The sequence below is a fragment of the Balaenoptera musculus genome, chromosome 5 (genome assembly GCF_009873245.2).
Source record: "Balaenoptera musculus isolate JJ_BM4_2016_0621 chromosome 5, mBalMus1.pri.v3, whole genome shotgun sequence".
NCBI classification, from domain to species: domain Eukaryota; kingdom Metazoa; phylum Chordata; class Mammalia; order Artiodactyla; family Balaenopteridae; genus Balaenoptera; species Balaenoptera musculus.
Genome location: NC_045789.1, coordinates 22,784,311 through 22,808,590, shown reverse-complemented (window position 1 = coordinate 22,808,590; position 24,280 = coordinate 22,784,311). Strand labels below are relative to the sequence as shown.

At 40.7% G+C, this 24,280-nt stretch overlaps 1 long non-coding RNA gene across 1 annotated transcript; it reads left to right on the top strand.

Moving 5' to 3' along the window:
* Window positions 1–22,727, top strand: LOC118895225. The gene is made up of 3 exons (XR_005019906.1): window positions 1–247; window positions 15,518–15,610; window positions 22,554–22,727. It is a non-coding gene; the product is annotated as an uncharacterized LOC118895225 (long non-coding RNA).
* The last annotated feature ends 1,553 nt before the right edge of the window (window positions 22,728–24,280 follow it).

Genomic DNA, 24,280 nt, shown 5'->3' with positions numbered 1-24,280 from the left:
TGTGGCGGAGCGCACCGTGGCGGCTAGGTCGCAGGTCGCAGGCGGCGGTGTGTGTGCGCCGCCCTCCCTGACGCCTCACCCCGAATCCCCCCTGCGCCTGCAGGCCGGCGCGATGCGGCGCCGCTTCTGGGGCATGTTCAGCTGCCCGTGCGCCGGCGCCGATGCGTTTGGGGCCTTGGCTGCCGCCTCCGCCAAGCTGGCCTTGGGCAGTGACGTGGAGCTGGAGCACGGCTGTGGCGGCCGGCAGGTGGGGCTGGGTGGAGGAGGGGCGCTGCGGGGCTGCTGGGCTCCAGGGTGGAGCAGGGCTGGGGGCGCCAGGGCCGCCTCACACCCGGTGGTCCTTTTGGTCCCCTCGGTTGCCGGGCACTACAGACAGCGGGGGCAGGAGAGCATCTCTGCCCTGGAAGTCACACCTGTCGACTCAAAAATATTTTTACAGCCTGAAAGTTGAACGTTTTATTTGGCAGGAATTTTTAGGACTTCAAGCTGGGAGGCAGCACGTCAAGTAACCCTGAGAGAACTGCTCCGTGAGCCAGCATATACAGGAGTTTTGCGACAAAGGGCAGGTAGTCTGAATGTCAAAAGATTGTTGTTAGTTAAAGAAAGACAGATATGTCAAGTTAAGGAATTGAGCGCTTTTGTATGTATGGGAAGGTGCAAGAGTCTGGGCGGCTCACTGAAATCATTCCTTTGATATGCACCTCAGCTATCTGGGCCAGTATCCTGTGTTTTCACATCCTGAGATTCCTCAGGGCTCACCTTTGTGAGTGGCTGCAGTCTGATGGCTGCTAGATGGCAGGTATTCTTTTCCTTCCTGAGTTCCCTCAGGGTTCACCAGCTCACCATGAGGCGGCTGATGACTGACATCTTTTGTTTATTGATATGGCAGGCAGTATTCCATTTATCAGTTCCTCCTCTTGGTCTGAAATTCGACCAACATTTGGGAGACATTTCATGACCAATTTTTGTCCCATGGCGCTAGGAGGCTCATCCCAGATCAGGCGAAAATTCGTGTTGATACGCCACTCCAGGGGCTAATTTCTGGGTTAGGCCCTGTTGATAAAGATTCTCTGGATCCTCTGTCTTACTAGTCTATTATGATCCAGGAGATATTTTCCCTTGTTGCTTGTTCCCATACCTAGAATCACACTATTACAGTTATTCTATGTAGAGTTACAAATGTGATTTATTTCCTCACGATGTTTAGCCATCAATTTTGTTGGAGGCCTGGTTACACACTGAGTACTGTAAGAGACAGCAAAATGGACAGGGCGTTAAGTAACGTAGGTGGTAACACTGACAAGGTCATAGTGCAACAGGGAGACAAATCATAAACAATTTGGAAACAAAGAACAAATTAAAACAATGATTAGTATAACTAGTTGAAATCCAGTTGTATTGGGCTGGCCAAAAAGTTCGTTCGGTTTTAAGTTTAAAGACTTTTCTTTTTTTTAACATTGAGCACTTACTTCGTGCCAGACTCTTTTTTTTTTAATTTATTAATTAATTTATTTATTTTGGCTGCGCCATGTCTTAGTTGCGGCACACGGGATCTTCGCTGAGGCATGTGGGATCTTTAGTTGCAGCATATGGGATCTTTTAGTTGCAGCACGCAGACTTCTTAGTTGCGGCATGCAGACTCTTAGTTGCGGCATGCATGCAGGATCTAGTTTCCCGACCAGGGATCGAACCCGGGCCCCCTGCTTTGGGAGCTCGGAGTCTTACCCACTGGACCACCAGGAAAGTCCCAAGACACGTTTTTCATTTTCACAAAGAACTTTACTGGACAACGTATTCACTAGCCGAACGAACTTTTTGGCCAACCCAATAATAAACCGTCAAGTCCACAGGAGAGCCAGCTGGAGAAGCCAAATTCTGGAAGGATCAAGTAGAGAGAAAAAGATAAATGTTTCATCTTTGTTTACAAAGGTATGCTTTATCAACTTGTAGGTCATAGCATAAGAGAAAAGGTTTTTCTGGAAAACAAAGTTCGTTCAGTCCCATGTAATTAATTCCTCTTGATCTGGATGAAGTAATCAGGTTTTCCATTAGAGTTTTGTCATTTGTTACCCAGTTCAGTGGTATTATCTAAAGGCTATCAGAAACTTACATTTGTTTAAAAGTTCTTTTTATGAGTCTTCTTGAAAATCTTCATTTTGTAAAAGCATCAGTGTAAAATAATGATTGTCTATAAAGGACAAAACTTAAAATTTGAGCATGGTTAAAGATTTGAGTACAATGCGATTATCAGGAAACTTGGATATTTCTGTGACATATAACATTTTAGAATAACTAGAATTATGGCTGATAACATTATATTAGATGTTAGGAATTTCATATAAATTTTGGAATAGCTATATTAATAACATCTATCCATACACTAGAACCTAAGGTTCATCTCCAATCACTTGACAATGTTTTGAAGTAAGTTAACATACCAAGTAAACTTAATTAGTGTAACATTCATCTCTGAGCTGTCTCAGGATGCTCCTTAAAGCATCCCACAGTCAGTTGGAGGCTAAAAGAGACTTAGTTAGATTTTGATATTTGGGAAGTTTGTTAAAAATATCAAAAAGGTTTTAAAACACAACAAGATCATAGGTCTCTATGAAACAATACTTATTCATTTAACCAAAGTCACAAAAAGATTTAAAAAAAAATACAGATCACTTAAAGCCACAGAACCTCACGCAATCTGTTATCAAAAAGGAAAACTCTAAGAAACTTTGTTCAGCTTCCATTCTTGTACTAACTTACTTAACAAAATCCATTTACTTAATTAACTCCAATCTAAATTTAGTTAATCCTGACCATGCACAGAATTTTTTTCCTCAATAAAATGTAATTCCATTCCTCATAACTAAAAACACACATTCTGCTTTCCTACTGTATACTGAAATGTTTCTGTTTTATTCCTATTAGCTTTAATTACGTGTTTAAATTAGAATCCGCAACTTTTTTTTTTAATTTAAATTCCCCTCGTGAGTAATAACATCTTATGACTCTTAAATAAGCATATTATACACTTATTGGCCATTTTGATACCCTCTTTTGTGAAAGAGGATCTTTCAAATCTATTGTCCTTTTTTCTTTTTCTTTTTTTTTTTTTTTTTTGGCTGCCGTGGGTCTTCGTTGCTGCGTGCGGGCTTTCTCTAGTTGTGGCGAGCAGGGGCTACTCTTCATTGCGGTGCGCGGGCTTCTCATTGCAGTGGCTTCTCTTGTTGCATAGCATGGGCTCTAGGTGCACGGGCTCAGTAGTTGTGGCACGCGGGCCCTAGAGTGCGCGGGCTTCAGTAGTTGTGGCTCATGGGCTCCAGAGCGCAGGCTCAGTAGTTGTGTTGCACGGGCTTAGTTGCTCTGTGGCAGGTGGGATCTTCCCGGGCCAGGGATCGAACCCGTGTCCCCCCAGTTGGCAAGCAGATTCTTAACCACTGTGCCATGAGAGAAGTCCAGAGTCCTCAGCTCTTAAAAACCTTAATATCTAGTGAAAGTTAAGAAGTAAGCAATTATGATGGTCTTTTACATTAGCATTCATTATGGTGTACATAAATACCAGTGGTAATTTCTTAAAACATTTGGTTTTTTTATGGAGAACATCTCAGGGTGGCACCAACACTTTTATTTTTTTATTTATTTTTTTTTTTTAAAGATTGATTTATTGATTTATTGATTGATTGATTGCTATGTTGGGTCTTCGTTTCTGTGCTAGGGCTTTCTCTAGTTGCGGCGAGCAGGGGCCACTCTTCATCGCAGTGCGTGGGCCTCTCACTGTCGCGGCCTCTCTTGTTGCAGCGCACAGGCTCCAGACGCGCAGGCTCAGTAGTTGTGGTTCACGGGCCTAGTTGCTCCGTGGCATGTGGGATCTTCCCAGACCAGGGCTCGAACCCGTGTTCCCTGCATTAGCAGGCAGATTCTCAACCACTGCGCCACCAGGGAAGCCCAACACTTTTATTAATAATCCTAAATATCTTTAGTTTTTCTATTTAGTAATTGATGTCTCAGTATCTTATTTTTTTTGGAAATTGTCTAGCTATTCAATAAACTTGCATCTTAAGTTAGCACAACTCTAGAACTTTACGAAATATCTGGAAAGGTCATTTTAAGTAGACGTTTATAAAATATAATTATTTGTCAAGAGTTTACCCAAAGCTTTTATATCTTTTACATCTAAAGTCTCATCATATCAAGTTATTTTCCTTGCAACAGATATAATAAGTCTTATTTGACTTCTGTTAAACCTAGGTACAATACAGTGTCATAGTTAATGTTGATGTCTCTAAAGACATGTCTATATTAATTAGTTCAACAAACAAACTTTAATACCAGGTATCAAGTTAATATTGAATATTTCCCAATTCATGTGAACCTGAAAGTCATTTTGGCCGATTTCTTTATATTTAATTTGTAAGTGCTTTCTTTTAAATTAAATAGAGCTCTTTATAAATTCAATTTTGATAATACTTTCCAGAGGTAGAGATATCTCATATGTATAATGTATACACAAGACATATAATATAAATAGGCAAAACTAGAGATCTCATGGCTTCACTTCACAACTTAGTTGTGAATCAGGTATTACAAGGTAAACATACGAGTTTACAAAGAACAGTTGGAATACATTAAAGTTGCTTGCTCAGATGACTAAGGCTTTACTATTTGTAAAGTTTGGCTGAGGGAGCATTCTTAGCAGTTTGAATTTTAAAACTGCCACTTTTGTAGCAGAAACTAGTTGCGGTACCCCCATTATGTTAGCCCTTATTCAGCCCTCATTCTTTCCACCCATTCAACTGGTCTCCTATAGATGTTTTTTTTCCCCCCTTCTCTTACTTGCTTGATTGCACTCTGAAAATGATTGCCTGCTAGCTAAAGTTGTACTATGCAGCTGATGTTTACTTCTCCAAGACAGCACTCCCTAACACTCCTTTCCTTTGTGAGCATTTTTCATTCCAGAAAGAAGGTCACAGAATGATAACCCCGTGTACCACCAGAACCTGTTCCAGAACCACCTGACCCCAGCCCTAATGATCTCAATGTCTCCAGGAGGAAAGAAGAATGCAATACTAGATCAGCCCCGATTTTATGTACAGCCCTATTTTCCACCCTGAAACTATAAGACCCCTTCCTATTTCCCAGGAAGGGGGGCACAGTCTTGAGGATGTTAGCCTGCTGTGGCCCCCTTTGCCTGGAAAAGTAAGAAAGCTACTCTCTTCTACTCCTCCAAAACTGTGTCTCCGTGTTTCTATTCAGCACTGGTGAACAGAGGCCGGGTTTTCAACAACACTTTTGCCATTTTTTTTTTCTTTCTTGGTTTCAGGCCTTGCCTGATTGGGCTAACTAGGCTCAGTCCCAGGTCCTTGTGGCCTGTATGTACATTTCAGGTTTGTAGAGATTTGCAAGAGAGACAGTCGCTTTTAGTTCCCTAAAGAACAGGTCTGTCACCTAAAGGATACTAAAAGATCGATTTGTCCAACTATATATTATATCAGTGAGAAGATTTCTAACTGAAGTTTACGAGTTCTGTGTTCTAGAACTTTAGAGTTTAATTTATCACGCCTTCAAAGGCTTGTATATGGCATTCAGCAAAGACCTTCTTTCTGAGTTTACAAGTTTAAACCCAAAGAAAAATCACTATTTTTGTTTTTTTAGCCCTTGAATGTTAGTTCCCAGTTTTTGCTTATTTGTATGGCTCAGGTAACCCTATTGGTTTCCTTTAGTATGTTCAAGTAATATTTTCCAAGGCTCATATTTATATGCCTTGTCTTATACCACACAGGGGAAGCATTCCCCAGTGAAACATGCCTACCCCACAATATAATTAAAAGAGATGTAACCATCTTATATAAAGCCCATTTAAATATACCAATTTTATACACTTTCATCTCAATTCTGTCAACTGTTTTACCTTGAACTTTAGCTTTCATTAGGATCCAATCAACAAGTTTTGATCTTATAGGAGGAGTTCTAGAAGTTTTTCTTCTTTTTGTTCCCTGTCCATTTAATCTATTTTAATATAAAAGCTCTGGGATCCCCAGAAGGGGGGTTGAGCCAGGGAACTCAGGCTCTTTGGCCAAACTGTTGCCCCAGATAATTGCTGGTTAGGTATCTCAGTGCAAAAAAAATCTTTTCAGCCCTTTAAATATATATATATTTAATATATATAAAAATATATAATATATATTAAATATATATAATCTATATTATATATATATATATATTTTTAAACTGCGGTAAATAGAGTGGACCTCTGGCTTTTAAGGCTGAGGACGAGTAGGGAGTCCCTTTTGGCCCATTTTACCATAGTGTAATATCAAAACCTTGTGTTTTAATCACATAAATGTCCGTTTTATCCCATTTTTAATAACCATCTAAAGATTTCTTTATTCATTTAAGTCCTTTTTTAAAATTTCTTTCTTGTTGGAAAAAGTATCTAGACTTTCCTTACAAATTTTTAAAATCTGTTAACATTAATTATTCTAATGCTTTTATTAGCATCTGTAAGACCCATTGAGGGGAAGCAAAGACCGCAAATTAAGCTTCCCAAACTGGTTTTTCTTTGTTTTAAAATAAAGAAGTTCTTAGATTAGCCAGTAGATATGTTTCTTTTTTCCACCTTTAGTTTGATTTTTGTTTTTATAGGTATCAATAAAACAGCTGTTTACAATGAGAGAGCTCTAGGTTCACCAATTTATTAGTTTCTCCAATGTAAAAGAATCCATCACTTGGCTGATCTCCGGGAGACGGCAGTGAGCGGTGGCGTGAAGCGAGATCTTAGTTCCCTGCCCAGGAATTGGACCTGGGTAGCCTGGATGGAATCCAGGAATCCTAGCTGCTAGTGCACCAGGGGCTAGAGGATAGAAACAAGGTTCCCCTGTCTCTTGCCCTCATTGAAAAATGCATTTCTCAAGGAGGCAAAAACTGTAGAAACAGGTACAAAGTTTATTATTAGAGACATGGTGCAACAAGTGGGAGAGCACACAGAGAAACAGTTTGTTTAGTTAAGACAGAAGCGAGGCAGAGATACACGCCAGGAGAGAAAACCTGTGGGCATCCCCCCTAATGAGGAGGAATGCAGTATAGAGGTGGTTAAATCATTTCTATAGGGCAGTTCTTCTGGGTCTTTGTTCACCTTTGGCCAATTATCTGGTTTCTTTTTCCACGCCTGACCTGCCCTAGGACCTCCCCAACACGTGTGCACAACTTTTTTCACAGATGGATCCCAGCCCACAGGCCTATGGGGGGCCTTGGCATCACCTATTTTGGGGTGGTGCCCCCTCCTTTCTGACCCCCAAGAAGCCCCCAAGGTGCAGTGTCTCCCTCGCCCCAAGGACGGGAAACACGTGACCTCTTTATCTTTTACTCAAACAGGGTTTAGCCCCTCTCTGTCCCTGCCTTGACTGTTATCTTAAAGTGTCCACGGGAAACAAAGTCCAGCTATTTACCCTGTTCCTGTTGTAATTTCTATCTCAAAGTGCAAACAGGAGGCTGGTTGTAAATATCTAGGCTAGGGCTCACCTACCTCCTTCCTCAGGAAGTGTAAATAGGAGGCTAGTTGTAAATGCCTAGCCTGGAGCCCATCAATCTCCTGCCTCATGGCCATTAATAAAACATATATATTAATAGTGATTCAAACCAATACTACACAAGAGGCTTCCCCATAAGAGTGGAGGAGGATGTCACCTAAGTAAAATCCAGAGAGTTTACTCTCAAAAGTAGCATAGCAGAGGTCAAGTTTTCAAAACAAGTACATACACATTTACACACACACAACATCCCAGGAAGATCAGGTAGAACATTTACATCTCAAAGACATAGGAAGAGAAATGCAAGTTCCCCCCTAGATGGCCTTTGTTTAAAATCAGAATTCTGAAAAGATATTTTTACCAAGCTGGCTTTTTAAACTTAATTTAAATTAACTGTGTACACAATAAAAGAGCCCCCTCGTTTTTAGGGCGAGATTTCCTTTAATTTCCAATTAAGTAAGTACTTGTATTTTTGTACATACATAAACCTGGCTGGTGTATTTGTTGGAGGCTGGCAACCTGTTGTTCCTCTTTTGTTGTTTTGAAAGCTTTATTTCCCATTCTGAGGTCGATTTGTCAAAATAAAATTGCTAGTGAGGATCGTGTGGTGGGCCAACGTGCTGCTTGAGAGCTTAACTCCTCTAGGTTTTGCCCCAGAGCTGTTTCAGCCCCCTCTTAGGTGTCTCGGGTTCTCCCAGCGGCATATAAGACTACCGCGGGTGGTCAGATCATGGAATGGCCAGTTCTTATTCATGTCCCCAGTTGAGCAGGTTGTTAATTAAATGAGTGGGTATCCCTATAGGGACAAATGCACAGCACGAGGTCTTGCCTCCACTGCTCCTGCAACTTTTTCAGTCGCCTTGATCTCAGGCGGCCTCAGCCTGCAGTGGCTTAAAGCAGGATTTCGGCTCCCAGCCAGAGATTGAGGTCAGGTCGTGGCAGTGAGAGCTCTGAATCCTAGCCACCAGACCACCAGGGACCAGTGGTCAGCGACAAGGCCCTGGCCCTGCTGCTTTGCAGAAAAGAATTCCCACAAAGACATAAAGGAGTGAAACAAGTAAAGTGTTTATTAGGAGAAAAAAAAGAGTAGAGTACATGTGGATAGACACACGGGCGGACTCAGAGAGTCATGCCCGCGTGGTAGTTTAAATCACATACATGGGACATTTCTTCTGGGTTTCCTTTGACCAATCATTTTGATTTGCCTGGTTCAGAGTCCATATTTGGTATATCTCAGGATCCTCCCATGTGTGTGCAGGCATCTCTTAGCCAAGATGAATTCCACCCAAGAGGCCTATGGGTAGCTGGCATCACTTACTGTGCGGTGGCACCCCGTCCCTTTTTGATATCCAAGGAGCATTCTAGTTGGGAAGGTTTCCTTGACTTCAGGAATGAGAAATATGCGGTGTCTTATTTTCTATCTGGGCAGGGCCCAGCCTCCTCTCAATTGTCCTGCTATTCTCGTCTTGGAGTATAGGTCCACAGGGAATGAATCCCAATTGCTTACCCTGGGGGGACCCATCTACCTCCTGCCTCAGCCTGAGAAAGCTGTTGCCAGCCAGGAGGAAAGAGTCCTTTCTTTGGAGCTCAGAAGCTCTCATAAGATTTCAGTTTTATTTCGACAAGCTCTATTAAGGTAGCCAATTCAAGGAAAAATGACAGGCCAGTCTTCTCCCTAATTACTCAGTCCAGTCCCACCTTACTCAGTGTTTAACTGAGCAAAGTCTTCCCAGTCTTTAAATTGATGATAAACCACTCAGTATCTAAACTGAGTCTTCCCAGTGCCTTTCACTGAGGATAAGCCGCTCAGGGTCTAAACTGAGCAAAAGCTTCCCAGCCTTCGACTGAGGCTAACCCAGGTGCCTCTTCTTGAAACTGAGTTGGCTCTTCATTGCGGTGCATGGGCTTCTCATCGCCGTGGCTTCTCTTTTTGCAGAGCAGGGGCTCTAGGCACGTGGGCTTCAGTAGTTGTGGCACGCAGGCTCAGTAGTTGTGGCTTGTGGGCACTAGAGCACAGGGTCAGTAGTTGTGGCGCACAGGCTTAGTTGCTCTGCGGCATGTGGGATCTTCCTGGACCAGGACTCGAACCCGTGTCCCCTACATTGGCAGGCAGATTCTTAACCCCTGCGCCACCAGGGAAGTCCCTTAATTTCTTCTTTTCTTCAGCCATTCACAGGTGGGCAGGGTCAGATTGTCTCCCTGTGAGCTGAACAAAGGCATTTTAGTTTAACATTCAGGCAGAGGGGCAGGGTTCCCTGAGGCAGGCCATTGTGTATGATTATAATAACAAAAGCAACAAAAAGCAAAGGTTAAAGTCAAAGAAATAGATCCAACAGGGGGTCAGATTTTGCTCTTCCCTGTTACAGTTCTATTTTTAAAATGTTAATTTAGTAAAGTCACAAGTATAATAAAAATCCATACATTTGCAATCCTGAGACGATATTTATAAAAATGCTACCCTGTATTTTTCTTTGCACAAGGTTCTTTACTCGGCAGACAAAACACAAACTGATTCTCATGGTTTTGATATACACGGATTGCAATATGTAAATATATGGAGATATATTTAGGAGTAAGAAAACTAAGAAGTAGGAATGTGTGTGTGTATACATAGCGTTAGAAATACTTTAGAAATATTGCATCACAACTGGTCATTTCAAAATTGTGGATGAATTACTGACTAAGGAAACTTACAGATTTGTAATGTGAATTTATTTTGTCTACATTACATTGAATTGATTTATTTCATATCTCCTGAGTCATGGTTTGAGATGCTCCCCATGCAGATCCTATCTTGTTTAGTTGCCTGTTAATCATGAAAAACCCAGTTTATGTTTATTTGTCCAAAACTCATGAACCATTGCTTTTATGATATTCTCAGGCACTTTAAGAATGCTTTTCATTAAATGTACTAGTGTTCAGAAATTAATTTGAAGATGAGGGTAATTCCACAGGGAGAATATTATGTTGATTTTGTTTAATTAATAGTTCATTACTTTCTTCTTAATTAGAGAGAAACGGTAAGACAACTTTTCTTCAGTTATTGTTTCTTCCAATTCTTATAAGTGACATTATCAAAATTATCCACTTTACTGTGACAATTTGAGCAGATGAAAACCTGGAGAATTCCTAAGTCATGGGGCTGTTTAGGCGTTTATATGGAGTGAACAAACACACATGACAGTGATGGATGTATAGTAGATACTGTATAATTAGGAGAAAAATATTCCAATTGAGTAATGCTGTAGCATGAGGTAAGAGACAGAAAATGGATTAAATGTAGAATTGCATAAATTCTGCATGTGGAGAGAGGATACCTGTTCTCTGGTTGCACAACTGACACTCTGATTTTAGGAGAAAAAATCTAATTTCCTAATTATTTCCAGTTTTTTAATTTAATCTCATTGTCATCCTTGCTACATATGAATCACAGTCATCGTCCTTCTTTGCCTTTGTTATGGACACAGGGTTCTCACTGCTCTCCTCACCTACAGTCACCCATGCAGGCCCTGGTAGTTTCTGATGTGTACTTTCAATTTCTTTCTAAAACAATGAGAAATTTAAGTGACAAATTTGAGGTCACTTATAAGATTCAAGTGCAACATAAATTATATCTACTTTAAAAGAGTGACCTTTGGGCTTCCCTGGTGGCTCAACGGTTGAGAATCTGCCTGCCGATGCAGGGGACACGGGTTCGAGCCCTGGTCTGGGAGGATCCCACATGCCGCGGAGCAACTAGGCCCGTGAGCCACAACTACTGAGCCTGCGCGTCTGGAGCCTGTGCTCCGCAACAAGAGAGGCCGCGACAGTGAGAGGCCCGCGCACCACGATGAAGAGTGGCCCCCGCTCGCCGCAACTAGAGAAAGCCCTCGCACAGGGACGAGGACCCAACACAGCCAAAAATAAATAAATATATAATAAAAATAAAGGAATTCCTTTAAAAAAAAAAAAAAAGAGTGACCTTCCAGGGCAGCTAACCCACGGGTGGCAGGGACCTTTCTCACTTTCTCTTAACAGAGTGACGGCCTTGTCAAGAGTTCTGGGTTCTGTACCGGGCATCACTTAGTTGTGTGAGAAGTTCACCAGTCAGAGGCAGTGAGCATTTCTTTTTCAAATGGTTTATTTAGTTTCTAGGCTAGAAGTTCCCAAGTTTTTCACAGCCCATATTGTCTTTTTACCCATCTTGACTGAAGTGGAAGGAGGATTTTTTTTCAGTTGGGGTAATTGATACGATGGAGTTGAGTAGCAAGTTATGCTCACATTTAACACTGGTATAAATGAAATATAGTAATGTGTCATTTTCTGTAGCTGGTAGTTTATTTTCAGCTATACCAAGAATGGACTAATGCATATGTACAGAAAAGAAGATGTATGCTTGGTGCTATGTACACAGGGAACAGGTAGATGCTCATAGCTGATAAAATGGCTGTGAAAACTTATAAGATACCTTTCATTTTTCACTTCTTTCTGGCATTGTCTACATGCAGGCATTGTGCACATTTTTGTTCTCTCATAATTCCAATATGGTTGCCCAACTATCAAGCTTCAAAGCATGTTCCATGTGAGTATGATAGGACATAGAGGTTTTTTTGTTTTTTGTTTTTAATTTTATTTATTTATTTATTTATGGCTGTGTTGGGTCTTCGTTTCTGTGTGAGGGCTTTCTCTAGTTGCGGCAAGCGGGGGCCACTGTTCGTCGCGATGCGCGGGCCTCTCACTATCGCGGCCTCTCTTGTTGCGGAGCACAGGCTCCAGACGCGCAGGCTCAGCAATTGTGGCTCACGGGCCTAGTTGCTCCGCGGCATGTGGGATCTTCCCAGACCAGGGCTCGAACCCGTGTCCCCTGCATTGACAGGCGGATTCTCAACCACTGCGCCACCAGGGAAGCCCCGACATAGAGGTTTTGATTCAAAGCCACTCCTTTTTGATTTGGGGAACACAATCCTCCCCTGATCTTCTCTTTCCGTATCATTGGTCAGAATTCTATCCCATGGCCACTCTAAGGAAATGCACAAGCAAACATGTGAGAAGATAGTTGTGAATGGCTGATGTTACCTGAACTCCTTCACAGAGCCTGACCCAAAGGATATTACAAATGGCTAAAATGTTTGAATTCAGCATTGTGTGGCTGGTGCCCAAAGGAGGGCTTTGTAGGGGACTTTGGCTTCATTTGGGCCAGTTCCCTTTCTCTGGTGTGTGTGAGTCCTGACATCACCCCTTGAAGGGCCATCAACTGACAGGAGAAGTTATGATGATATTGATGATGATGACGATGACTTGCATTTCTTTGAACTTGTTAAGAATAAAATAGTTTCTAGTATAATTGTCCCAGAAAACTGTGTTTATGTTAAAGTGCTTTTTGTTTTATTTTATAAAATAGGCAGGAAAGTGACTAAATGGGTTAAAAGAATATGAACTCTGGAAGTGAAGTTTCTGTTGGGCGGGCTTAGGAAAGACAGCGAGGGAAATACCCCAGAGACAGGCAGAGCAGTGCGGGGAGCCGGCTCCGTCCCCAGCCCCGCCCAGATCCACCCCCGCAGGAGGCGGAGTCCAGGCCAGTCCCCACCCTGGGTCCCCCCCTGACTGCACAGGTTACAGGAGATCAGTGTTGGGTGGGCTGCTCCTCCCACGTCTCAGCGGAAGATGCTCACATTTTGCTGAAACCCAAAAGCAGGTATGTGAGAGCAAAGACCTGTATGTTTTATTAGAGTTTTTTTTTTTTTGAAGTGTAGCTGATTTACAGTGTCGTCTTAATTTCTGTTTGGAGGCTTAATTTCTCATTAAATCCTGCACTTCGTGAGCCATCCCATCCAGCACCCTGCTTTCCATTCCTGTAGATCCAGTATTTGGTCAAGTTCAAAAATGTAAATAAACATGTATGTTGTGAAATGATTACCACATTCAAGCTAGTTAACGTATCTGTCATCTCATTATTTGCATCTTTTTCTGGTGAGAACACTTCAAATATACTCTCTTAGCAAATCTCAAGTATAATATACCCTATAACTGACTGTTTCACCAGGCTGTACTTAGAGCTCCAGACTTCATTCATCCTGCATAACTGAATTTTTGTACCGTTTCACCAACATCTCCCATCTCCCCCACAGCAAGTTCCAGAAAGTCAAGATTCGGCTCTGTCTTATGAGTTGGTCTTTAGTAGATTCCACATATAATTGAGATAATACAGTATCTTCCTTTCTGTGTTGGCTTGTTCCACTTAGCATAATGTCCTTCAGGTTCATTCATGTTGTCCCAAATGGAAGGATGTGCTTTTTTTAAAAGGCTGAAAAATATTCATTTGTATATATCACATTTTCTTTATCTATTTATGCTACACACCAGGGAAACAATAATAGGACTGTACCTCAAATTTCCAGATGCCTAAATTAAATACAAAAATAAAACAAAAATTGGTAACATCAAATTTTAGTGAGAATGGGGAGGAATTAAAATTACCATGTATTGCTGATGGGAGTATAAAAAATACATCCAGTTAGGAAAACTGATTGGCTTTTACTTATAAACTTAAAACTTTACCATATTTGAAAAAAAAGTGAAAATATATATAAAACAATGAAAACTCTCTGAACTTCTAAGATACCCTTCCTTTCTATATTCCTCCAGCCATCTATAGGTAGCTTCTAATGTAGGCAAACATTTTTTAAAACATCAATAATAGGGCTTCCCTGGTGGTGCAGTGGTTGAGAATCTGCCTGCCAATGCAGGGGACACGGGTTCGAGCCCTGGTCTGGGAAGATCCCACATGCCACGGAGCAACTGGGCCCGTGAGCCACAATTACTGAGCCTGCGCTCTAGAGCCTGCGAGCCACAACTACTGAGCCTGTGTGCCACAGCTACTGAAGCCTGCGCACCTAGAACCTGTGCTCTGCAACAAGAGAAGCCACTGCAATTAGAAGGCCATGCACCGCAATGAAGAGTAACCCCTGCTCGCTGCAACTAGAGAAAGCCCATGCGCAGCAAGGAAGACCCAACGCAGCCAAAAATAAATTAAAAAATAAATAAATAAAATAAAATAATTTTAAAAACTACACAAGAGTATAGGACATGAGAGTTATACGTAGTTTAAAATTGTTTAACCCTGTTCGTATGATTAGATTCATGTTTTTTGGTTTGCTTTTTGGTTTGTCTTCTTTTTTGCCAGACTCTCCCAGCAATGATGAGTCCTGTGTGCATTGGTCAGCTGATATCAATTTGTCCCATTATATCTGATGTTAATTTTGTTCACTTGATTCAGGGGCTATCTGCCAGGTCCCTCGACAGAAAAGTTAATAATTTTCCAATTATCCTTAATAGGGTCTTGGAGGGATTTACCCAGAGATGTGCATAAACCATCGCATTTCATGTGAATACTCTCCCTGTCTACTTCATTTCCCTTTACGTGTAGATTGCTTTGGAAGATGAAGGCTCTCACCTTTGTTCAGGCTTTTGTTAGTATATGTTCTGTAAATTTCCTTTTAATTCCTTTGTCATTTCACAGTTATTGTTTATTACATTTTGTATCTCCAGGAAAAGAAAATGAGTCCTATAGTATATATTCAAGTCTCCTCAAATGCTATAATATAATCAGCATAAATGAATAAAGAAATCATTTTGAGGAAATAAGGGTTTGTTAATGAAAAAAAGAAAATTTTCATGATGTTTCATCTTGTCCTCATTTCTTGAGTTGATCTGCATCTTTCACTCTAGATCAGTGATCATTTTATCAATAGATATTTAAAATGAAATAAGATATTTTTGCCCACATCTTAAAGTTGGATATCTGTTCCTTATTTTTGATTGAGTAGTACTTGGAAGTAGAGTTAAGGATCTGAAATTAGAAATGCTTCCTAAGTGTTTTAAAGGGGCTGTCAGGAAACACTATTTGGTGAAATAATTTTCTATAACTTACAATGTCCTCTCTTCTCTACTGAACACAGGACTGGATGGGAAATTGTAGAATCCCTGGGATGAGTCATGTTCCTTTTTTTAATAAACAGGTCTTGCTGTCTCTAAGCTGAACCTGGTCACCTTTGTGGGACAAAGGAAAGAGCCCTGAGATGTGAAGAAAAGGAGACAACAGTCACACCCAGGTACGTGGGAATGAATAAAGCGGATAGCACAGGGGTGATGTCCAAAGGTGAAGGAGGAAGCTAGGCTTTAAAATGTTGTTTGGGAAGCTCTGCTTCGATGGAAGTTATGTTGAGAAGCCTAGGTTTGTCTCTTGCTGTCACAGGGGTATCTCTCCTGCTCCACTCGTATCATGCTCCGAAATCCTCTAAGGATTTTCCTTTTGCTCCAGTGATCTTCCGTGGCAATCAGAGTGAGAGCCACAGGCCTCCCCATGGCCAGTGAGGGTCTGTATGTTCTTCCATTGTTTATGGGGGCCTGGGAAAATCTGTGCACATACAGAGTTCTTTTATGGAGTTTATGTGAGTTTCTCCTCCCTTATCTCTGGAGGCACTTGTCTCCTAGAGACACCTACACATTCCACTACAACACTGGGAACGTGAGATTCAAGTCTATGTAGAACCAGACCCTGTACTAGGTCCTCAGAAATGAACCTGGGAGCCTCACAGTGTTTACCTTGGTCTCACGATAGAATAACCTGGGTCACTTCATTAAGATAGCATTGATCTTGGGCCCTGCCAAAGACTAATTGACAGAATCTATGGGGGTGGGACACAGGGGATGGCAGTTCTAAAACAATACATGAATGATCCCAAAGGGGAGTCAAGGCTGAAAATGACTTTGGTGAACATTGCTCATCAGAATTTCCTGTCTCTACAAATCACTTACGGATCCCTTTAAAAACTAGATGAGGAAAGTGCTCAAAATGAAATGGGGCGCTGGTGTTAAAATATTAATTTATGCACATTCCAGTTTTCCGGGGTTAATTTGAGCATACCTCTATTCAGTTCCAGCAGCCTCAAATCAAAGGTGGTTAGCAGCAATTTATCTGCAGAAACTAGGGGAGAGGTTTTTCTAGAGAAGACACCCAATCAAAGCAAGGATAATAGTTGATGGTATCTTAACCAGTCATCTTGGTATTGGAAAGCCTCGTTGGCTGTGTGGTTGATCTTAATTTATTTTCTCAGATTAATGTGCCTTGACTCTGGATTAAGTTTTGCTTCAATAGGCCACCAAACCATGAGAGTCACCACAGCCTAATGGCCTCCTTGTGTAATTACTTTAACACTGGAAATGCAGTAGGTGGGGTATTATACTTTTCATCCATTTGCAAGGTAATTTAGCAACTGTCCACCTAATGTAGAAATGCACAACCATGTTGGTGCAACAATTTCATGTCCCAGAACCACCCAGATAAGCTACATGTGTAGAAATCAAAGATCCACATTCTGTGATGGCAGAAGAAAAATACATGCAACCATGTACATGCATAACTAGGGAGTGTTTCAGTAAAGCCATTTTATTCATAATTACCATTGAACATGATGTGTGTTTGGGAATGCGGGAAATCCATTTCTACTTGTGTGAGAATATCACCTTCATATGTCATTGGTTAAGGAAAGCAATTTGATTGACAGAAAGTTTGATTTGACAATATGTATGTCAATATTGAACCATGTACATAATATTTTACTGTTGGTATACATGCAAATGTGTATTATACAATCTCAAATGTAGTTTTTTACACATGGAAATTGCATAGCAAGGAGGATATACTTGGAACTGATGATGTTACATCTGGAGATAAAATTTTATTGCTTCTGGGGGGTGGCTAATGAATGGACATTTTTACTTGATTTTATTGTTTAAATATTTTATAATTACGTATTTTATAATGTTTATTATTTCATAATTAAATTTGTTCCTATGCCTAGTAGTTTTCTATCACTGCTATAACATATGACCACACAATTAGTAGTTTCAAAAACACTCTACACTTCATAAGTTAGAAATCTAGTGGTCTTGGCTGGTCTTTCTGTTTAAGGTCTTACAAGGTCAAATATCAGGGTTTCATGAGGCATAGGATCTTATCTGCAGCTTCCAGGGGAGAATCCACTTCCAGGACCATTCAGGTGCTAGGCAGAATCCATTTCATTCTGGTGGTGTCCATGTGACCCCTCCATGGTCACACTTGCATCTGGTGTCCCTAAAGGAGAGAAGAAATATTGTGTCATTGCTTTACTCATTTGCTTCTCTAATCCTTTACTGTGTGTTCAGTTGAAGGGATCTTCGCAAGTATTTTATGTGAGTAAGGTTATTACCTCAAGGTCTCAAACTAGAAACTGTTCACAATTAGGTTATTATTTGAATGCAAATCATGGGATTAGTGAATAGGAGAAAAAATTAGTGACCTTCAATCCACCCACTGCAACTACCATCACCCCACCTCCATCCCTTGACTCCATCATTCTCTGTTCCTCATTGTGACCTCAATCTCTCCACCTGTGTGACGTTTAGATATCTCTAGAACTAATTCTTCCCCTTCTAGGCTTCTTTATTGCCCTCCCATGTCCATCCTGTGCATTTTAGACCTCCATCCCCATGAAAACTCTCTCCCCCAGGATTCCAGGCTCTCAGCCCAACCTTCCTTCCCTTTATTGCTCCCAAGCCTTTTATCCTTCGTATCCTCCTTCTCCCTTGCCCTTTATCCTCCCCTCATTCCAATGACTTCAGCCCATATCTCGTGTCCTGTATGTCTAATGCCCTCAGATGATCCAGTCATCAGTTATCAAATGTCCTTAGTTTCCTCATGACCCTGCAGCCATTTCCCCCAACCCTATAATTCCTGACTCTGCAATTTCCTCTGCAATTTTCTGGAATAGTTTGAGAAGAATAGGTGTTAACTCTTCTCTAAATGTTTGGCAGAATTCATTTGTGACACCATCTGCTCCTGGACTTTTGTTCATTGGAAATTCTTTTTTTTTTTTTTTTTAATAACTGATTCAGTTTGATTACTGGTAATTATATTTTCTATTTCTTCCTCATTCGGTCTTGGGAGATTGTACATTTCTAGGAATTTGTCCATTTCTTCTAGGTTGTCCATTTTATCAGCATATAATTGTTCATAGCAGTCACATTCTCATTGGTACTTCTGTGGTGTCAGTTGTACCTTCCCCTTTTTCATATCTGATTTTATTGATTTGGGCCCTCTCTCTCTTTTTTTGTTCTTTTTGATGAGTCTGGCCAAATTTTGTTTATCTTTTCAAAGAACCAGCTCTTAGTTTCATTGGTGTTTTCTATCGATTTTTTTTTTAATAGACACGAACATTTTTTTTAAATTAATTAATTAATTTTTATTTTTGGCTGTGTTGGGTCTTCGTTGCTGCACGCGGGCTTTCTTTAGTTGTGCCTAGTGGGGGCTATTCTTCATTGCGGTGCACGGGCTTCTCATTGTGGTGGCTTTTCTTGTTGCGGAGCACGGGCTTTAGGTGCACAGGCTCAGTAGCTGTGGTTCATGTGCTCTAGAGTGTAGGCTCAGTAGTTGTGGCACACGGGCTTAGTTGCTTCGCAGCATGTGGGATCTTCCCGGACCAGGGCTCGAATCTGTGTCTCCTGCACTGGCAGGCGGATTCTTAACCACTGCGGCACCAGGGAAGCCCTCTATTGATTTTTGGTCTCTATTTTACTTATTTCTGTTCTAATCTTTATGATTTTTAAAAAATTTTTACTAACTGAGCTTTGTTCTTCTTTTTCTAGCTCCTTTGGGTGTAAGATTAGGTTGTACAGTTGAGATTTTTCTTGTTTCCTATGATAAGTTTGTATCACTGTAAACTTCTCCTTTAGGACTGCTTTTGTTGCATCCTGTAGATACGGATTGTGTTTTCACTTTCATTTGTCTCTAGGTATTTTTTTTCTTCCTCTTTGATTTCTTCGGTGATCCATTGGTTGTTTAGTAGCATATTGTTTAACCTCCACGTGTTTGTGGTTTTTTTGCAGTTATTTTCTTATAGTCAGTTTGTAGTTTCATAGCACTGTGTTTGGAAAATATACTTGATATGATTTCAATTTTCTTAAACTTACTGAGGGTTGTTTTGAGGCCTAGTATGTGATCTATCCTGGAGAAAGTTCCATATGCACTTGAAAAGGAAGCGTATTCTGATGCTTTTGGAAGGAATGTGCCATATACGTATATATCCATCCATCTGGTCTAAAGTGTCATTTAAGGCCAGAGTTTCCTTATTGATTTTCTGTCTGGATGACCTGTTCTTTGTTATAAGTGGGGTTTTAAAGTTCCCTACTTTTATTGTGTTACTGTCAATTTCTCTCTTTATGTCAGTTAATATTTGCTTTATGTGTTTATGTGCTCCTATATTGGGTGCATAAATGCTTACAGTTGTTATATCTTCTTCTTGGATTGATCACTTGGTCATTATGTAGTGTCCTTCTTTGTCTCTTGTAACAGTCCTTATTTTAAATCTAATTCGTCTGGATGTTCCCTAGTGGTCCAGTGGTTAGGACTCGGCTTTCACTGCCGTGGCCTGGGTTCAATCCCTGGTCGGGGAACTAAGATCCCACAAGCTTCGCAGCCAAAAAAAAAAGGCTCTTTTAACAATCACTAAAATCTTGAAGACATTGGTATGTGGAGCATGAAACACTTATTGGGGTATACTAAAAGATTTGAAAAACTAAAAATGGAACTACCGTATGACCCAGTGATTCCACTCCTGGGTGTATATCCAAAAATACCCCCAAACACTGTTTCAAAAAGATGTACCCCAGTGTTCATAGCAGCACTATTTACAATTGCCATGATATAAGAGCAACCTCAGTGTCCATGAACAGATGAATGGATAAAGAAGATGTGGTGTGTGTATGTGTGTGTGTGTGTGTATATATATACATATATATATATATATATATACACACACACACACACATACACACAGTAAGTCCCCTACGTACAAACCTTCAAGTTTCAAAGATGCGAACGTGCATCTGGTTTCAGAAAGGAACCAGAACCTGTGCCATCAACGTCAGGAGTGAGTGAAATTGCAGTTTGCCCTCCGTCTCCTGTTGCTGATGATCTTTTAGCTCTACTATCTCCCACCTCCTCTCCCTCCTCCAGTCCATAACTCTTCTTGCCTCTTCACTTGATGCCAACCCCTGTATGCCAGCTGTTGTACTGTACTACAGTACTTTCCAAGGTACTGTACTGTAAGATTAAAGATGTTTTATTTTTTGTGGTTGTTTTTTATGTGTTTGTGTGAAAAGTATTATAAACCTATTACATTACGGTACTATATAGCCATTGTGTTAGTTGTGTACCTAGGCTAACTTTGCTGGACTTACATACAAATCGGACTTACGAACGTGCCCTCGGAACAGAATTTGTTTGTATGTAGGGGCTTACTATATACACAACACCATGCTACTCAGCTATGAAAAAATAAAATTTTGCCATTTGCAGCAACATGGATGGACTTGGAGGACATTATGCTAAGTGAAATAAGTCAGAGAAAGGAAAATACTGTATGATATCATTTATATGTGGAATCTAAAAAATACAACAAACTAGTGAATATAACGAAAAAGAAGTAAGCTCACAGATATGGAGAACAAACTAGTGGTGACCAGTGGGGAGGTGAGAGGGACACTGTAGAGGTTGGGGAGAGGGAGGTAGAAACTCTTGGGTGTAGGACAGGCTCAAGGATGTATTGTACAACATGGGGAAAATAGCCAGTATTTTATAATGAATGTAAATGGAAAGTAACCTTTAAAAATTATATTAAAAATTTAAAAATTTTTAAAAATAAAGTTTTTAAAAGATTCAGTATTCTCAAAGAATACTGGAAAAGTAGATATGCATTTCTCTAATTTTTACCTTAATGAATGTACTTTAAAGATGTGAGAAAGTATAAATACGTGACGGGGGTGGGGGGAGAACAAACTGTGGCACCACAATTTATAACACACACACATAGACACACACGCAATCAACAAAAGATTCTGATCTGTTGATTCAGTTATAAGGTGCTTTATTAACATAGATCACAGCGGTCTTTGTGAATCATCAAACATGCATTCATGGCATCATTTTCAAAGGCTTCTGTCCATTCCCAACACAAAATGTTAATCCACCCTCCACTGCTGCCTTTAATTTGTTTTCAGAGATTTGTTCTCAATGTGTGATGAAAACAACTCCGTGCTCTGAATCTTTGGGGTACGGAGTCTCAGCTGCCCTGAGGACAGGTGGTCACGCCCTGCTCCCGAGTACTCCTGCTGGGCAGGTGGGATCTGAGAGGAGAGGGGGCTAAAGGACCTGAGGACTAAGGGTATCTTTGGGTAGATTGCTAAGGGCCACCCCTCACACAACCCTAAACCCACCATGTGATTCCCACCAACCCAGCAGCATGTCCCCTAGGCAACAGCAAGGCCACACCTATTCCAGAAGGAGCTCAGCCCCTAGGAATCAGTCCCAGGGAACCTGCACTTCTGGAAGTTCTTACCCCAAACCTTCACACTACTCAGTGGTCTCAGGTGTGCTATGCCAGATAGCTCTAGCTCAGTGCTACTGAATACGGGTCTGACAGAGTAATATTGGCCCCAACAAAAAGCTTGTTAAAGATGCCATTTCATGAGCCTCACAGGAGAATCATAATTAAGAGTGGGGCCTGGGTTCCCCCCAGATTTGTAAGCACTTTAAAGCTTTGGAAGAAATGTTTGCTCCGTGGCTCCCATGCAGTTTCTCATTAGTATTACATGATGAGTATTTAGCAATAACCTCACCTGTGCCCTCCCACAGAGTCTGTTGATCTGGGTGGGAGCATCTGTGTTGTTTTAACTCTAGGTCATTCTAAGGTTAGGCCCGGTTTAAGCACGAGGGCTGCTTGGGTACCTTGATGAGAGTTGCTTCCAGTCTTTGGTCCTTTTGCCTTTGGGGAGGCATCGGCGTCTGCTCTACATGGGGTTGGAAGGAGCGGGGCGGTGTAGCCCACTTGCTCTAGGCTGTAGCAGAGTTTCTGGGCATCTGTGTGAGGGGAGAGCACGTGTAGACAGGAAAGAAAAAGCTCACAGTTTGGTCTCCACGCAGGAGCTCATTGTTCCTGAATCTCTCTTTTTCTGAAGGTTGGCATTTCAGCGTTTCAAGGTCTTTTGCCTGTGGGTATGGTGGGAACAGGTGAAGGAGCTGTGCTGATGTCGTTGAAGGCATATTCTCAAGATGCTGATGTGATTCCTCAACGTGATATCAATGAGAAAATGACCAAGAGCAGGAGGAAGAAGAGGACGAAATGGCAGTTTCTCAGGTAAATGTCCTGTCCTGGGTCAGAGGCTGTGTCTGCTTTTCCTCCTGAAATGTCATGGATTGAGAACCTGCAAACCTTTCATTTTCTACTTCTGATGGTCCTCCCTAGCAAGGTTGTTTTCAACTACTTGTTTTTTTCCTTCTTATGATAGTCAAAGTCAGCTCTTCAGAATATTTCTCCCCTGTGTTCCAGAGCCTTTTCCCCATTGTCTGCATCCAGGCTCCGTATAGAGCACGGAGAACTCTCACCATGAATTAATGACCTTCAGCTATCGAAATTCCTGTTCCTTTTGTGAAAGATCAACATGGGAAGGCATTAGTATCCAAAATTCCCTGATGTTGAGATATTAGTGAAGAAGGGGAAATGGAATGATTAATGTACATCTGAATGCAACATCAACTTATCACAACAGGATTAAGAAAATGCACTTTTAAGTGGGATGGCATTAGTGGTCCAGATAACTCAAAGTTCTGAAAAAAAAAAGTAATTAGGAGAGATTTGCTCTGTATATTGATAAGAAAGACTATTTAAATACGGCATTAGAGTCAGAAAGCATGGGAGGTATATGTGGACTGAAATTTGCATAAAACTGACATTTTTTCATGTTAGTTTCAGATTATGTTTTTCTTATCTATTTCACCTAGAATACCACAGCAGTGATAATGTGTCTTGTGTGCTTCAATCACCTGATAATCATTTGTGCCATTACACCTGATGTTCACTGGTTCAGGTGCTTTCTGCAAGATTCCTCTGCGATGAAGCTCATATATTTCTTGTATCTTTAGTAAGGATTTGGTGTGATTTGCTGAGAAATGTGCATTAGCCATCATGGTAGATCTGGAAACTGTAATTTCTTCTTAGTTTTCCTTTGCTTGTAGTTTGCTTTGAAAAATAAACATTGTCACCTTTGTTTATTAAGGACATTGGCTTTTCAAGTGGAGTCTGTAATCAGTCAAGCCTTGCTCTTGTAAGTTTCTATGATACTCCACACTCATGCAACAGACATACGGTTCTTTATCACTTCTTTGTATTTTCAAAAAAGTTTACAAGAATCATTTTATTAATGTATGCTCAATTGTGTTAAATTTCTGAAATATAGCCCAACTCATATGATAAATATTTTCAGACATCAAAGATTCAGAACCAATAGCTCTAACTTATTGTATATCGTTGAGTGTATGTCTCCCCAAGTGAATTTATAAAATGCAAAGTGTATCATCCACAAATAGATTCATAAGATTTATCCAGTTAAAAATAATTAGTATTAATTCTTCTTTAAAAGTTTGGTAGAATCCACCAGTAAAGCCATCTAGCCCTGGTATTTTTTTGTTGGGAGGTTTTTGAGAACTGATTCAATCTCCTTAATAGTAATTTTGTCTGTTCGCGATTGTTTTATTTCTTCATGATTCAGTCTTTTTATTTTGTATTTTTTAACTTTTTGTTTGGTCCATTGATTCCTTAGGATCGTGTTGTTTAATTTCCACATATTTGTATATTTTCCAGACTCTGTCCTGTTGTTCATTTCTGGTTTCTTACCATTGTGGTTGA